Genomic DNA, 17,536 nt, shown 5'->3' on the forward strand with positions numbered 1-17,536 from the left:
TTTGTACTTTCTTCTGATTTTATTTTTGCCTGTTTCCCTGGATGCACCTAGTTTCCGCCTAGCTGGCAGGGGATGTGCTCTCATATTACCAAAATACTAAGTTGAACAGAATGAAAGATATATATGCTCTGAGCCCATAATACACAGTGCCTGAGCAGTCGTCTTGCGTTTTTCCTTTCTGCTTGCTCCAATTAATTTTTTCTAATCAGTTTCCTTAATTTTGTGTAGCACATCCTCTGGATATTGGGTGCTATTGCACTCTGTGTTTTATGGCTTTTTTGCCCCTTACAGGGTGCAAAATCTGGGATGTGGGAACCAAATAAGTTGTCACTATTGGAGACACTAAAATATTGTTTAATTTTTTTTTAAACAGACCATATCTACTGAAATAAGATGCTCTTTTCTATGTATTTTGTATTCTAGTGGTAGCATCTGGTACAGTGCACAAAGCTCCTGACAGGTTCATGTTGTCACTTAACTCCAGTTACCTGTGCTTTTGAGACTTCGGGTGTTTCTGCTGAAGCTTGTGTAGTAAATAAATCAAATGTAGGTTCACAGAATAAGTGATACACTTAATTCTGCTCTTCGCTTCCTACTCGAGTTCTGTTGATGCTTGCCAGCTCTGTGATACCCTGGCACACGTGTCTCATGACACACGAATGAATCCCAATCTGCTTTTTTTACACCTGTCAGCTTTCTACCACTCTTTAAAGATGTTATTGAGGAATTTTAAAACAGATCACGTGTTGGGGGCTTGGCTTTATTTTGCTTAGATTAAGTATTTTTCATGGGTTTTCTTCTGTTCCTAATAAATCTAAACTTTTCATCCTACAACACTCAACCACGCAAGGTGCTTCTGCTCTATCTGATGCTGTGCGCGCACATGGAAGTATTTCTGAGTATGCTGCCATCAGACATGGAGGTCTTGCCTTCAGGATCTTTCTTCGCTTGATTCTGGGGGGAGGAGGGCAATGACTGTCATCTCAAGCCTTTTTGCCAGTATTTGTCAAGAGACTGTTGAGAAGCCTCATGAACAACGCGACTTTTATTTCTGTCTCGGTGTGGTCCCACGGGCATCGCAAACCCAGCTCTGATAATCTGTTGAGTGCCATAAGAAGCTCTTGTGCTAGAGTTTTGCTAAAACAACTGGAAATAGGCCAGGAGCTCGGGTGGAGGATGTGAGCCACATCTCTGGTCTCTCCATGCAACTTGGAAGCTGAACAAAATAAATTTTGGTGGAGTCAGACTGCCAGGACCAGGAAGCCTTAACTTGGTGTCTGCATGCCACGCTGAGAATTAGGGGAAGACTGTCTGTCTGTAAAAACAGATTGGTGCTAAATATGTGCTTGCTTTGGGGAAATAGACGGGTCTGTTTGCAGTGATGTTGTTAATGCCAAGCTCCCCTCAATGGTCCTCGCTTAAAAACTTCAGCTGCTCAAACAGACAGCCGTGAACTTCCAGTAAGCCGGACCGGTTATGTGAAATTATCGTTGACTTGCCAAATGAAGACTGAAAGTGTCCAAACCCATGGTGTGTATGACTCAGAGGAGAACAACAGTAGTGTTACATGTGACATACTGTTCAATAAATTAGCCAATTAATCTTGCCAAATAACGTGGCTGACTGCAAACCTCCCACCGTTAGCCTAAAAAGTACGACTAGTAAAAGCATTGCTGTAACGCCGCAGTAGCAGCGTGGTCCTCTTGTTAGTGCAACTGCTGCGTTCAACTGCATGTACAACCAGATGGTCTCAGTGAGCAGCGTCTCCGTGAGATGTCAAAATTGTCATCACCTGCAGCATTTGGAGAAAAATGTGTTTTTTCCTAATGAGAAGAATTTTGATAGTGATTTCCTTTTTCCTCGACACTCAGAATAAACATTTTTCAAGTATATTACTCTTGGATGCTAATCATAGGAAAACTTAAGTTGGAAGGGAACAACCTCCTTGGAGGAACTTTCTTGTAGGATAGCTTTGTGTGTGTTGAAAAAGGTATTTCATCTCTAGTATGTGACTGGATGAGTCCACATGAAGTTGGGACTAACCTGGAGGGCAGTCGGCCTTCCAAGAGAATGGTCTTGGATGCTAAAGACCATAGAAAACTTGGTCATGACTCACTTGCAACATACCAGATCGAGAAGCGCAACCTCCAAACTCAGGAGCTGAAGGGTTTTGTGTGTCAAAACCCCTGCAGAAGCCCAAGCAGTGTAGTTGAGGTGTGAAGTGCTCGATCACACAGGCAGGACAAGTGTTGCTTTTGGAGAGAAATTTGCAACTAGTAATGCTCATTTTGGAGTCTGGTCCTGCATAAAATACTTTTTGGTGGACTTTTGCCCCAAAATTTTAGAACAATTCTACAGTTCAATGCCTGAAGGATGTATGCTGGTCTTGGTTACCTGCTTCGCTTGTTGCCATCGTCTCTTTTTTAAACAAAACAAAACAAACAAACAAAAAAAAAACAACAAACCATCAACTATTCAGTCTAGAAATAGCCAAATAATTCAGGGTTCTGTCAGAAGTGAATTCCTGGGATGAGCTTCCGTGTGAGATGTTTCCGTGTGAACGGAGGAAGCAGCCCAGTTGTGTGATAGCTGCCTCTTACTTTTGCAGCTATGCTGTGGCTTCCTGAGCCACGTGCTCTGTTGGCATTGATGTTTAAAGACTTCCTGACAAGGCACCAAAGTTGCTTCTGTTACCTCCCGTCAGCATCAGCTGCTTTGTCAGCCACGTGACTCACCTGAAGATCGCGGGTCAGCTCGGATTAGCTGAGGAGAAGACTGGATTTCTCACGTCTTGTACATCTTGAGACGTATCTCACACTAGATAAGATATACTGGAGCAGTGAAAAGTTTGATAAAGGGATCTAAACTGTATAAATGTAGCTCTTTTTGGTGCTTCTCAGAGTAGCTCAATACCAGTGGCTATGTCAGGTGGATTCAGAAGTAGCTAATTGAGATAGTCCTGGGTCAGAAGACCCAACTAACGGGCATCTCTGATGCAATTTTGCAGGAACGGACGCTTTCTCTGATGTTTCAATGCCCCCCCTGTAGTACGAGAAACTAATAGCTCCCCTATAATTTCCTACCTTGCCCCTCTAAATGGAGGGATGTTTGGGTTTTCCTCTTTCTCCTTGAACTTCTCTACCCCTCCAAAGGAAGAGGCGAGGGCCTGCTGCACAGTGACCATCTGCTGGGTTCTTCTGTCTCACTGTGGAATTAAATATTTAATAACCTAAAATAGCGTATGACTGCTTTACCTTAATGTAGCCAGTGAAACAAAAAAGGGAAAGCAAACCGCAGGCACGGAGTCAAAGACCTGATGGTCAGTCCGCAGGGTGTCTCTGGAAAGGGCGAGAATTCGTTTAGGGTTTAGGTAGTCTGGGATACAATCCGTTTGCTGACCAAGATAATTGGACTAGTTTTAACATGTCTTTGAAAAAACTAGTTGTGTTACTCTGTCATCAATCCTGTAAGGTGCTGATGTCATACCGAACTGTTTCATGGTTGCTCTTTGTCGTAAAGTCCGTGGAAGCATGCATGGACATCCTGGCATAGAAGATTCATCCTGGCCTGGGCTATCCCCAGGGTCTTGCTTTACTGGTGGTGGCACGATCTGTGTACGTCGGTCCTAAATTTTTTCTTGCTGGATAGTAGCTACCTGCATATGAACGTGAGCAGCACAGCTTTCCACAAAAAGTCCATGTGGGATTTGGGGATTCCTCAAAATTAGGCTCTTGCTCTGTGATCCTCTTTGAGGACTGGCTGTTCCAGGTGTTTCCCTCCTCCTCAAGACTGGTTCCTCGGCTGCTGGGTTTCCCCTTTCTCTGAGGCTTCGTACAGCTATGTAAACCTGCTGCTTCCATACCTCAGGGACAAGAGGAGCTCCCCCTCCGACTTGACTGGACTCTTTTACATCTCCTAGGGCTGCCAGAAGCATGTTTCCAATGTTGGATCTGTCACTCCAGCATGTCGTTTGTCCCCTGGACTTGAAGTTTGTGGAGTAAAGGCTTGGCTCTTATCGTTCATAAAAAATCTTGAATAATCAGGTCCTACAACTTGCAGGATGATGAGTGGAGGAGCTCCATCCCCACCACTGGCTGTTTGGGTATCTGGTTCCCCATGAGTATCTGGGTGGGGAAGCTAGTGTTGGCAGAGCAAAACTGAGTTACTTTGACCACAGTCAAGCAGACCCAGCTCCTGACGTGGTTGTGTTTCCTGGGTAGTGTACCAGGACTACCCAGCAGCGTCCCAGGACTCTCCTACTTGGTTTGAGGTGAATAAAGCAGTTCACACATCTTGCAGGAGCCCGGCCAGGCCCACGGGGCCACCTTCAGCACCTGAGTCCTGCTGGTGGCACGCTAAGGTCTTAGCGATTGTGTTGGCTTTGTCTGGTGGGCTCTTTTTGCTTATTGACCTGGTTTGAGGGCCTTCAAAATGAACAGCCTTTTTGTTTTAAGGATGATTCCAGATTCTTATCTTTTCTTCAAGTTAAACTCTCCTACAGATTTCACAGGGGGAACATCTCTTCCAAAGTTTTTATTGGAAACTCATCTTTTTATCAGCAAGCAGAGCCTGTGTTTCCCAGTCTATTTCTCGCTCATCAGAACTTCGGGCTTAAGCTGCTCTTTCCCATGTGTAGTGTGGACATACAGGAGTACACGGCTGTGCTTTTCATCTCTGCCCATCCCATCGTTTGGATTTTTGGCTGCAATCTGCAGCAGCTCCTACACGTCCTTTAGTATAGGCTGGTATTTCCACCCAGCTAGTTGGAGTTGCACATGGAGGTACTGGCCTCTCCTGTTGACTAACCGCTCCAGTTGGGATGCGGGGTGGCGATGGGGGTTGTGTGCTGTGCTGTAGTGTGAAAGGTGGATGCTACTGCTCTTAGCTCTAGTAGAAAACACTTTAAGGGTGTTTTATATCTGCAAAGCCTTTTAAACTTACGACACTGCTGTGTTTCCACCTGGAGGAACCTCTGTATCCTTACTCGGCACCATCAGCATGTCTCTCGTCTGCTGAGTGTTTAACAGCCCTTTGCCAAAGGGAAGCTGAAAACACTGTTCATGAACACTTCTAGAAAGCTGTCGCGTTCCAGGGAGGAGAAGCGTGGCAACGCCATCTGCATGCTGGGGCACTGGGCTGCCCTGTCTCCTGGACGCGGCAGCAGAGCCCACGGAGCCGCTCCACATCACTTATTGTGCTGCAGGAGGATGGTTGGATGCTGCGGGCACCTGCCTGTGCAGTCGTAAAGCCGATGCCTCTCCTCATCCAGCTGCTGTCATATCCAGTGGGGCTCGCATATCTGTGAGCCTTCCAACAGAAAAGGAAAAGGAAGCCAAATAGCCAAATGCTGAGACATTAAGATGGGATTTGCCCAAAAGCTTTTTTTTTTTTTTTTTTTTTTTTTTTTTTTCCCTCTCCAGCTATGCTGGCTGGAGGGGAAAAAAAGACTTCTCTTTCTATAAGCCTTGCTTTACTGAGAAAAACATGTCTGCTGTGTTGATGTGTACTTGCAAAGCTTTAACAATTTTTTTTTTCCCAAAACTATGTTTGTCCCCTGAACTCTAAGCGTTTTCTCGAGGACAGGGAGTCCACTGCTGCGTGACTGTTACGGTATCACTCTGAGCCCAGTTCCTCTCTCTCAGGACATGACCATGGCTGAAAAACATCTCCATGCAATCAGGAAACCTCTCTTTAATCTTGTGCTTCCATGACAATAAATAATTCACCGTGGTCCTGGGAAGTATTGACTTTCCAGCAGTGACCAGTAGATGTACAGGAATGGTTTGTTTGTTTGCTTATTACTACATTTCAAAGCATCTCTGGCATCTCTCCCCTGTGGTTGTTAACGCCGTATGTAATGCCTTCCCTGTGAGCTCTGCCTCTGGGAAGTAAAATGGAGTACTGCTTATTTTCAGGTTGCTTTTGGCTGCGCTGAGCTGATGATCGAGTTCCCGCATAGTGACAGCTTCTGCCTGTGCGCATAGTGTGAAGAAGTCATGCATTTTTGATTCAGTAGTAGCTTATTTTTATATCAGCTGGCAGATGAGTCACACCTTCCCCCGCTCCTTCGCCATCCCACCGTGGCACATGTGATTCATAGCGGTCCGGTGTCAACACGCTCCGAGTTTCATGCGATAGCTCTGTAGCCAGCGCTCATCCCCGGCATGGGTAGGTGACATTGGCAACTGGATGTCAAACATAATGATCCTCTCTGGTGGTATGGTAGAAAGCGGGAGAGGAGTCTGATAACGCTGGAGAATCCCAGGAAACCGCGAAGATCTCTGCTCTCCCCAGCCCACGCGAGAGATGAGTCACAGCATACGAGCAGAATATACTGAGTCAGGGAGGGCTATGTCGTTACATATAGAATATCGATGGATTCTGTGGTTTTGTTTTAATTCTTGCTCTGTAAACAAGTTCACCTCCAATGAAGTATGGAGTCTGCGTGTTTACTTTTGGACCTCTTTCTGTTGCACAACTCGCTGGAGCGAAGCAGTCTGTTTACTTGTCAGGAAGTAGGACCAAGGAAGATGAAGGTGGTATAAATAACTGAGCCTTTTACATGGTGTAGTCAATATTTGCATATATATTTTTCAATGTAGCTGAGCTGGCTGCTGCTCCATGCTGCATATTAAGTTAGCTTTTTGGGATTGCCTACGTTGAGCGCGTTTTTCTCAGTCTGTGTTGCTCTCGCTTTACTCATGACCTGCTGCACGCTTGGTACATACTGGTGTCCTTTATAAAGAAATTCTTTCCGTGCTGGTTGCACAATGCTGTTGTTCACGTAGCAATTAAGTAGGGGTCATTTCAGTAAGACTCGTTGTATGCGGAGATGTAAACAAGTCACCGTGGTGGAGGATGGTGCCAGTACCAGCTATTTTGTGGGGAACTCCCTGTGCACAACGCTTCTCCCCAAGGGAGCTGGAGTAACTTGAGGCCACGTAAGTGAGGGTTAATGCAAGCTGTCTACACCCCTGTTTAATTAAGGAGCATGAACATACGCATTAGCTGTCACTGTGGTCGCTTTAATCTTCAGAAATCCCACTCGTATTTGCCACCTTGATGAAAACACTGCTGTGGCTGGGAGTTAAACCAGCAGAAGATCACCCCGCGGTCAGGTTCTGGTTTGGGGTGGGAGTGAGCTGCTGGGTGGGGATTGCTCCTCTGTGCCCCAAAGTGGGTTTGCGCTGGCGTGGAGTGACACATGGCCATCGCTGAAGCTTCGTTGTGTGGAAAGGCTTGTTCATAGCTGTCACGCTACAACACTCTGGAGGAGCACTGCAGCCTCCTCCTTTGAAATATTTCAGAATGTAAGTGTTCGGTTACTCTAAGTATTTAATAAGTGACTTATCTGTGCAAGATGGTAAAAAACTGACATCTATTTGCATGGAAAGCAACTGGCGCCTTTGAGTCACATCTCGTGTTTAATCATTTCCCGACGTGCAGATCCCTGCGATAGACCCCAGCGCTTGTTTTGAGCTGTTGGGTTAATTTTCTAACAGCGAGGAAAAACTCTTCTCCCTTCATTCTCAAATCTTGCAAAGAAATGTGCCATCAGCGATAAGTTTGAGATGCCTCAGCAGGGAGACATGGTTTTGTTCATCTGAAAATAGCCTTTTAAAACAAAAAAACCCGACACATGTGGAGGTCCCTCACACTTAGCGGCACCCGTAAAGAATGATGATCGGCAGCTTCTTTATAAAGTCAGGGTAGTGCAACGAACTTTTGAACTTGAGGGATCTCTGACTTCAGAGCTTTTTGAATTGCAAAATAAAATGTAGTGGATTACTGTAACCTGCCCAGCTAAAGCTTGCCTGCTCTCAAAGCTGGCTTGCTGTTCATCTCTGGGGAGTAATATTTTACTATCTAAAAATACTTGTGTGGGTTTGGTTTGTGTTGGTTTTTTTTTTTTTTTTTTTTAATGTGGCAGTTACCTTGTTTGGAAGGGCTTCCTGAATATGCACATTTCAGCATCTCTCTTAACATCAGAAGTTTTGACTTCCTTGGGCTAAATTTAGGCTTTGTCAATTGGAAGGTATCAGATGCTTTTAAAGCAAGGCCATTAATATTTGAATATGAGATTAAGGCAGTTTCCTTTTTATATTTTGAAAAGTCCTCATGCTTTTCTTACTCTTCCGGTATTCGTTGCAGTAACCGCAAATCAAAACCGGGCAGCACTGGGCAGCGTGCAGAGGGGAACGGCAGGATGGTGGGAACCCGAACAATGCCTTTCCTGCAGACACTTTTCCTTGAAGCCTGACGTGCCCTGCGACACTGGTCGTAAATCTGTAGCAGTTGGACTCGTCTGAGTCATCCCAGGTGCCTTGTTGGGCTCTTCTGGTAGATGGCAATGTCTGCTTTAGGAGTGGGACGGGCCATTTAATTGTGAAGGTCTCTGCTGCTTCTGGTGCTTTCTAGCAAACCCTGAGCTGAAATATCTCATGCCTTGCCAGCAGCCCAGGTCGTGCTTGAGACTTTGAGTGCCTCGGCCGTTTGAGTGAGGAGATGAAGGCGCTCAATGTTTTGAAGATAACCTTCAGAATTTGTATTTACATCAGATGGAAAACCCAGTTTGGCAATTAAGGCCCTGATAATTAATAAGGATGTAGCAACCAGTCTGCCTTGCTGTTCTGCTTGTCCCCCTCTCCTAGGCCTTCTGTGGAAATTTTTCAAGCTGTCAGGATGCTGCACTTAGCTCTAGACCTCAATTAGTTTCTATAAAAGTCAATTCAGTTTCTGGAAGGCTGATGTGTCGGGCATTGAGTACTGCCTCAATTCAAACAAAGCCAGTTCCCGTTTGGAAGGTGCGTGCCTGTTTTAGTGGGGGTCCCTTTCATATATTTGTGCTTCCAAAGCACCAGAAGCATCCTGTGCATGCTGAAGGTTTTTAAGGTGCTCTTCACCTTAAAGAGGGAAATGTTTGAGCTGTGGTTCGATGCAAGTGAAGTTCTGGTACGTTGGGCTGCCTGCATCTCAGACTGGCTATTAAATGGAGTTTGCATTTCTGAGCTGTGCCCTGCCTGCTATTCAAACCCCTCCTCCCATCTCTAAAAGATAAGCCATAGACTCTGCCCCTGAATCTGTAATGGATCCAGTTATGCCAGAAGAACTTTTCAGCAAGCTCTGCCCTGGGTGGAGACTTGCACTTTTGTAATAATTTTTCTGAAAGTGGCATCTTTTCCTTCAAAACTCCGTTCCTACCTGCTCGTACTCAGCTATCTGAAGGTGAAGGAGATGATGTCTGGAGGTAGTATCTTATTTAGCGCCTCTGAACTTCCGTTTTGCAGGAGGCTCTCCTGAGAAGAGGGAGTGGGAGGTTTTCCACCAGGCTGGAAGGACCGGGTGGTAACACTTTCCTACTAATCTGAAAAATCCCTGTTCCCCTCGAAAACTACAATAGTTACAGGACTGATGAATGCCAATCTCTTGACTTGTGGATAGTTTACGTGTGTTTGACTCTCAGCATCCATCACTTACTAGTTTGCTGTTTGTTCCTGCAATAGCGTCAATCTTGTGGCTTTTTAATCAGTCCTCCTGTTGGGACCTGTGCTGATGCTGAAGCAGCTTTGATGGCAGCACGAGGCATTCCTGCTATCAAGTCGCCCTCCCAGTAGGACCAGCATGAGTGTTGTGGGGCTGAGCTGCACACTCCTTTGCAAGGAGATCTTGGCATGGCTGGGGGATGGCCCATACAATTGTGCTGCCAGAAATGCCACCGGGATTGTCCCACCATGGTGTGGCATGCAGACGCTGGCCAGCTTCAGCTGCCTGAGCATGGCCGAGCATCATCTTATTCCTGAGCACCCAAAGCAGAGGCCGCATGTCCGATACTGTTGTCTGCTTTATCCGGCTAAATTGGACCAGCCTGATCTGTCATCCAAGACCCAAATGCCATTGGATCAACAACAAATACTGCCTGCACGTGCTGGTTTTGTCTTCTGTTGCTGTACCGTCCTGGCTAGAACGACCCCTGGTCCCTGCACGGAGACAAGGGTTTCAGCTGAGCTGTAATTCAAGCAGTGAAATTGACCCTGCATTATCATCACGGCAGTTTCACCCGATTTTTGCAGCTGACCAGCGTGCCATAAGCTTAAAGTATCACTTAAGTCGCGCTATAGATTTTTGGCGTGTGGGTAGGGAGGAAGGAGGGAGCCGGAAAGAGCTCTGCCTCCAGCTGACAGTCTCCAATGGAGATGAGCTGATGAAGGGCAGAGGCCACCTGGGACTTGGTGTGATCAAATCAAAATCTTTCTCTGGACAGCAGAAGAGCGATTCAGCAGAAGTCTTTTACTATTGCTGCTTTCTTAGCATTTTCCATCTGCCAAGAAGGTAGCCTCTTCCTCGGCGGTGCTTCTGGAGTTAAATGTGTGTGCTGCTGAGCACGTTCTTGCAACTGAGAAGTTCTGTTGTTGATTTTTCTTAAGCTTCCTGCAGATCACACCTGTAATGTAATTAATGTGCATAACTTGTTCTCAAAGAAAAAGAAATGCAATCACAGAGCATATCCTTATTCATCTCAACTTCTCTGTTACCTGGTTAAAACGAAGCAGCCAAAACCTGCTACTTAATTCCCTTCAGGCAGGTAGAGCTAACCTGATGCAAAAATTCCACGGCCAAGGAAAACTGAACACGGAAACAATTTCTCTTTGGTATTAACCAGCAGGACCGAGTTCGCCATCACAGATGCGATCTGGCTTTGCACCAACCGGCAAAACTCACCCGGCGTGGTGACCTGCAGCGTAGCAGGAGCCCATGTCTGTCTTGCTTGATCCATCGGGCAGGAGCCATGATCCCAGGCACGGAGGCTGCCGGTAGCACCTGGCTGGCTGAACAGCCTGGAGCGACGTACACCTTCAAACCATGAGGCTGAGCTTGGAGGTAGAAGAATCATCCTGGGGAGCTGTTTTACACTGTGGCTGTATTTTAATTACACGAGAGCTTTTGGGGCAGATCCCGTTGCCTTCGGTAGGCTGCTGTAACCCCTCAAGAAAGTTCAAAACCTCCAGCACCGCAGCTTCTCACGCCTTTCTGCAAAAAAACACGGGCTCCGCTGAGTGCACAAAGAAACCCAGAAAGCAAAGCAGGAATAATTACGTGAAACAAAACCCTTTGATATTTTCTTCCACCCTTGTCCTTGTATGGCAGGTGTGTGGGAAAAAGTAGATAATTAAGCTAGAACTTAAGATAGAACTTTTTGGGATGGTTTAAAATAACTCTTCCAAAACCTTCTCTTAAGGTGTTGTCTTCTGTGCCAGCTGCCATCGTCACTGGAACAAGAGATTGTTGCAAAGGGCATATTGGTATAAAATCCAACGGTAATGTGGAGATTGGAGTGCAGTCATTTTCCTTGAGTCCTAGAAATGTGAATTTAGTCTCCCCAAACTTGCCAAAAAAGCAATTTATTGTCTTGTGCTTTGCTGTTTTGTCTTTGTCAAGAATTGAAACGATTTCACTTGACTGTAGTTTACTTGCTACAGCTAAAAAACTGCCTGTGAATGGGCGTTGCTGGGTGAATTTCCTAGATTATGAAAGTCTTCCTGCATCTTAGCCTTTCCAGCCAGGGCTGATTCTCTTCCCAATCTTTTTTTATTTTTACAAATACAAATATGAACGTCCTCTTGGTACCCTCTCTCAAACAACTTCTTTCTTTGTGTGTATGAAGAGTTGTTTAATAGAGTCAAGCCGTGATACCAGGAAACCAGCTTGTACAACTCAAGGAAGGTGAAATGCCGCCCTGTTTTAATAACACAACGATCGTGAAAATTGTTTTTCTGCAACTGAAGTAAAAATCAAATCGTTTGGATTTTTACCAGCATCAAGAACAAATATGTTCTTCCTTCTGTCCCTCCCATGTCTGTTTTTCTTCTGTTCCTTTTCCCGTACCTTTTTTTTTTTTTTTTTGGTAGATTCAAATACTAACAAGCTACTCAAAACACAGCAGGGATTCAATACATCCAGCGTATCCTGAGAAGATGCACAAAATACACGGGGTTTCTGGAGCAAAGCTGGAGTCTTGGAGCCCACGTGGAAGCCACGCTTTACTTGCAAACTCATTGGAGATAAGAGGAGCTCTGTCTACTCATGGCTTTTACACAACTGTTGTACCGTTGTGTGCCGAGTGTCATCTCTTCCCATTAAAACCTCGGCTTGCTCTGCGGCCATCAGGGGAGAAGGTATTGATCCAGCTTGTGGCATTCTCCCTTGCTTTATTTCCAAGTTCCTCTTGGATTCAGAGAGCGTTTGAGCTGTGTCTCTTCCATGTCCAAGGGCAGGGGAAGCGCCTTGTTTTGCCTGTCCTCCCTCTCGGCAGTGGCTCTGCACCCTTCTCTCCCGCTGACCGCCTTAAGCTGAAAGTCCTGCCGCAGCTACTCCTGCTGGGCAGCGACACTGGAGCATTTAGCATTTGCTAGAAGGGAGATGATTCATTGCCCAACCAAAGCAGGAAAAAGAAAGATGTGAAAAGCTGGCAGCGGAGAGCCGAGTGTCTGGCAGCAGTTGGAGCAAACAGAGCAGGAGGATGTTCGGGGGGAGCGTGAATAAGAGGAGCTCATAACGACACTGTAAAAGGGCTGCTGAGATGCCATCTGGAATGGGGTGAGCAGTTACAGAGGAGATATCTAGACTAAACGGGGCTGGGAGCAGAGAAAGCCAGAGCAACGGCCCCGGTCAGGGTTTGAGGAGGTGGCTACTGCGGCAAGCCTGCTCTGCTGCTTTCTTTGCTGGGCTTTGGGCAGGGGAGAGGAGCAGCTGGGACTGGTTCATGCTAAGCGATGCTCTGCCGAGTGTCCCTTCTCCCAGAGGAGCCAAAACCGACGGTGACCCAGCTGCCTCCCGGGCAGCGTCACGGGGAAGCAGGCAGGAGATGGTGTGATGCTGCCAGATGCTCTGGACAGGTCCAGTTGCTCTTTACCCTGGTTAAGATGAGGGAGAACTAAAGGTAAATCATGGGCTCTGAAACCAGAGTGTCAAAGCTCAGGAGAGCAAGGAAACTATCCAGGAGCTTGACAGTCATAAGGTGGGCTGAAAACACATGCTATTCCCAAGCAGGTTGGTTATCTCTGTGATCTCCATCAGTGCAATGGGAAGGGAGCTGCAGCTGTGCCCACCCATCCTGACTGCAGTCACCGCTGAGTCCCAGCCGTGCTCTAGTCCCGCTTCTATACGTTGATGTTTTGTGTTTGTGCGTTGGATCAGCTCACTATTTTTAGGTTGTTTCCCTAATCGGATGTCAAGTCAAGGCTTGTGAAGTCTTGGAGCGATTGGCAAGGTTGTGGCAGACCCTGTGCCGTCACCCCCTTTCCTGCCTGCAACACAGCTGCGTGTGAGTCGGTGCTGGAGGCACAAATTGCAATTTCTGCTCTTTTTCCTTTGCATCTCAACTGCTGAGTGTTTTCTTATAACAAACAAGAGAAAATATTTTCAATCACCCAAAATCTATGTCTTTCCCCAAACTCCTCCAGTTACGGTTGAAGGTGAAGGGCTGTACTGGAAAGCTTTTGCAGTCCTGCTTTGAAATGAGACATCTCTGAAATGTATGCGATCAAATATTTGAAAGACCTTTAGGCGAACTTTATTCCAAGTACCAAACCTGTCTTGACTTTTCTCCCCTCTTTCAATTTTTGAAGCAGATTATTCAGAAACCTGAAGGTCAGAACGAGACTTTGCAATTCCAGCTCATAAACGTAACCTGTTAGCCAACGTATTCGGGTAGATTTAAACCCACTACCACCGGGCGTGTTTTAAGAGGTTAAAAGATGAGCTCTTGGCCCAGTCGACGCTGATAGCAAAGCTTCTCTTTCAGCCAGGATTTTATTCCGATTTGAAAATTAAGAGCAGGGTAGATCCTCATTAGTGTAATCAGCTTAAATGGGTTGACTACTCTAAAGCAATTTGTTTAATTTGTTTGGAACATGTTTAATTTTAGCTATAGACGTTCAGCTTTCACACAGTTGCTATTTATGCTGTTTATCATGTAATTTTGTGTTCTGTGATTTGTAAAAATAAACTTTCTGCTCTGAAAGAGAATTTTGTGACAATCTACATCCCATTCATCAGTGCCGCTTTAAAATTGTGCGGAACTTTTTGTGCGCTAATGCTGCTGTCGTGTCTCTGCATCCATTTCTATGAGGAACAGTTCTTGCTGTTCACATAGGGTGGGTTCCTGCCTCGACCATCAGCTGTTTGCATGACATTGGATTGCTCCCCCCACCTCTCTGTCTTCGGGTTCTTCAGGAGCATCTCCCCTCTGCAGTAGAGCTCAGCTTTGAAGCCTGCATGAAGAGAGGTTATGAAATTCTTCTGTAATTCTTCTGGAAATTGAAGACATCAGCTCCTCTTTTATTTAGCCACACCACATCTGAGGGCGGTGGAAACCAATTTCTCATGGGAGAAAAAAATATTGGTGATTCAGAAGCTACCAGTATCGTTTGGTTTTCACAGGTTGTGGTTGTCTCCCGGCGATTTGATGTACGGGGACTTGACTTCTGCGCCTCTGCTGATGTAGGTGCCACATGTAGCTTCCTGCACTTGCTGCCTCGTCTCTTTTTGGGTGTATTTTGGGCTGCTTGCTGTTGCACGAGGTTTATTCGTAGCCTCTTGTGATGCCCATATGCAGAACATCAGTACATATTCTCTGCCGCAGCAGATGGTTTCTGCTTTCTGTGCCTTCCACATGGGGCAGATGCTGCAAAATCAGATTTCCCTTTGGCATGACCTTTGACTGGCATCTCTCTGCCTGTCGCCGTTTCATAACCAGTCCTGGAAATGGCTTTGGACTGTCTGTGTGATTTGTACGTCTGATGCCTGGACTAACATGGCTTCTTGGAGTATGCTGTATGTCTGACGGGTTATTAGGGCCGTTAGTCATGCTATGAAGCATGTGGCAGCAAGACAGCACTACTAGGATCAGCCAGGATGCTTGATCTTGAGATGGACATTTGCTGAAAGGTGTAGTTCCCTGGTGTTCATCCAGCTCAAGTGAAGCTCTCCCCAAGACCCATGTCCTGCTGTTTGTTACCATTCCCATTCTCGCATTCAAGCTCAAGCAAACATCAAGGTTTTTTTGCGCTGATTCAACTTACTGCTGGGCCATGTGAGCACAGGAAGGCGGTGGGATGGGTGAGGGTGGGACGGTCCCTTCTGGTGGCAGCCCACAGGAGCAGTTGGAGTTTCAGCACCTTGGGAAACCCGAGGCCAGAGTCGTGTGGCTGCACAGGAGCGTGGTGGAAGCAGAGTTTGAGTTTTCAGCTTTGATGTCTGCATTTGCTCTCGTTCCAGCCACGACGCTTTAATCTCTGAAATGCTATGCTGGGTTTTCGCTGCGCTCAGCTTGAATTTTTTCCAAGACATCGCACTGCTGAAATAGCAGAATTTGCCTGTGGATTCCAGGGCAGTGATCAGTCTGTGTTTATTGGGGTGATAAACTTTCCACGAGAGCAAGGGTGGAGCGGGGCCTTTTACATACAGCCAAGCCAAATCGCTCAGCAGCAAGACTGAAGCCGTTAAGCGAATTCAGATGATTTGTGCTTGTGGCAGCCTCCACTGTAACAGGCTGCTTTTTCTCCAAAGGAGAACCTGCATGAGTCGTGCCTGGATTTTCTTGCCTTGATGTGTTGGTCGTGTTTTAATGCCATGGAGAAATTCCTTGTTTAGATGTTATTTTGTATGTTAATTGCATTAAACTGATCGTGGTTTGTATTTAGAGTGTGGAGTTGCGCCTTTGAATCCTCACGAGGAGACCTCTGCTCTGCCCGTGGCTTTTCATCCTGCACTCTTTAAATCCAGAACTGCTCATCTAGGACAGATTGCTTCACAGCACCATGGCTTCCTTCGACCTTTTCAGTCTGCTGCTGACACAATTGCTCGCCATTAAAAACCTCGAGTTTGACTGACCAGACAAAAGTTAATTTTTCCTCAATCGATCTCTTTTGTTGGCAATGTCCTTCTTAAGTATTTGCAGATCTACTGGTGATATTTGTGATGTTCCTGCGGTTCATGGTGGCAATGGGCTCGGTGGGACTAGGATGCGTTGCCTGTTGCCAAAATAGAGAAAACTTAATCCTGAATTATGCAGATGGGCTGTGATTAAATAAAATTTTATGCAGATTTTCTCAGGCTGCCCCTTTTTCCTGTTCGTAAGAAGGATGGGTCGAGGGATGCCTTGATTTCAGGGTGCTTCTCTGCAAACCTGAGATATATCTAGCCTCATCTGCCAGCTTGGACCCTGCAGGCATCAAGCCTTAATATTTGCATCAAGCTTACAACTTCTCTTTCGAGCTTCGCCCCTTCCTAAAATCACACTAAATGTTGACTTGTGTTTGAGTGAGCCGAGGGTGCATTACCCTGTGTCCCTCGTAACTTTATTTCAGTAACCAGGCTTGGGTTGGGAGCCTCTGAAGGGCTTCTCAGCGATGCTCCTTTGGGTCCGGGATGTGTGAATTCTGCAGCCTGGGTCTGAAAATGAGATCTATGTTATAGCTTTTTTTATTCTAGCAAAGCCAAGAGGTGAGCTCTTGACTGCAGAGCTGGCAGCATTGCTGCTGAAAACCCTCAGAGAAAAATCGAACCCTAAAAATATGCCTGAAATTAATAATGTCATCTGTAGGCTGGCACTTAGGGTGCGTTTTTTTTTTTGACGTTCTTTCCTCCGGCTTCACCTTGCAGGAGCTCCCACCTAGAGCAGAGCCTTCTTGAGGTTTAAAGCTGAGAATGGTACTGCGAGCTCATGGGGTACTCTTGGCTCGTAAGGCTTTGAGTGGGTAAAGCTAACTCAAGGGTTTAGGACCCCAGAGAGCACTAAATAGTTGCGTTGCTTCTTTCCTATGTGAAATCCCCATCTTTTGAGTCTTGCTGCAATTTGTCTTCCTGATCTTGTATCCAGTAGGAATTTAATTTTAATTGCAGTGCGCTCTCTTTACCAAGTAAGGCTGTAAATTTGCTCCTTTTCCCTTGCTCTGGGAATGGGATTCCTCGCATTCCTTAAAAGCCTTTCTGCAATTTTATTCTCCTGTATTCCTTAATTAGCACACTCCTAATCCGAGTGGTTTCCTTCCTGATTTGCACTTTGCAAGACTGCTAACCTGATGTAGAAATTGTGGTAGAAATACTCACTGTATATATATATATCTTGAATTTATAGTGGTCTCATTTTTAAACTTTCCATAGAATATTCTGTTATTCTGTTCTATTATTTTTCAAAAGTAGAGATGATGATCTTGGTATTAGAGGTAACTCCTCATCAGATTTTACCGAAAACTCAGTGGCTCACTGTGAGTTATTTCAAGAGCTATGGCAATTACTCAAGCCTTCAGCACCGAGCTGATCACATTAAATTATCATTCGTGTTGGTTTGGGGATATTTGAAAATGTTTTGGAGCTGCCTGGGTCACATCCCATCATCGTTCGGCTTTCTGAATTGCTTCTGCATCAAAACATCCTCTTTTCTTAGAGGACTTAATTGCTGTTAATGCATCTTAATACGCGAAGCTCTGTTAGGAGCAGCAGCTTCCCAAGACCAGGTTGGGTAAATGTTTTACAT

The 17,536-nt window shown here is 45.8% G+C and overlaps 1 protein-coding gene across 1 annotated transcript in view; it reads left to right on the forward strand.

Annotated features, from left to right (window-relative positions):
- The window catches only part of CSNK1G1 (casein kinase 1 gamma 1), a 64,530-nt gene that overhangs the window by 14,085 nt on the left and 32,909 nt on the right, over nucleotides 1–17,536 (forward strand). The window lies entirely within an intron of this gene.

The sequence above is a fragment of the Vanellus vanellus genome, assembly GCF_965231255.1.
Source record: "Vanellus vanellus genome assembly, chromosome: 11".
Classification (NCBI taxonomy): domain Eukaryota; kingdom Metazoa; phylum Chordata; class Aves; order Charadriiformes; family Charadriidae; genus Vanellus; species Vanellus vanellus.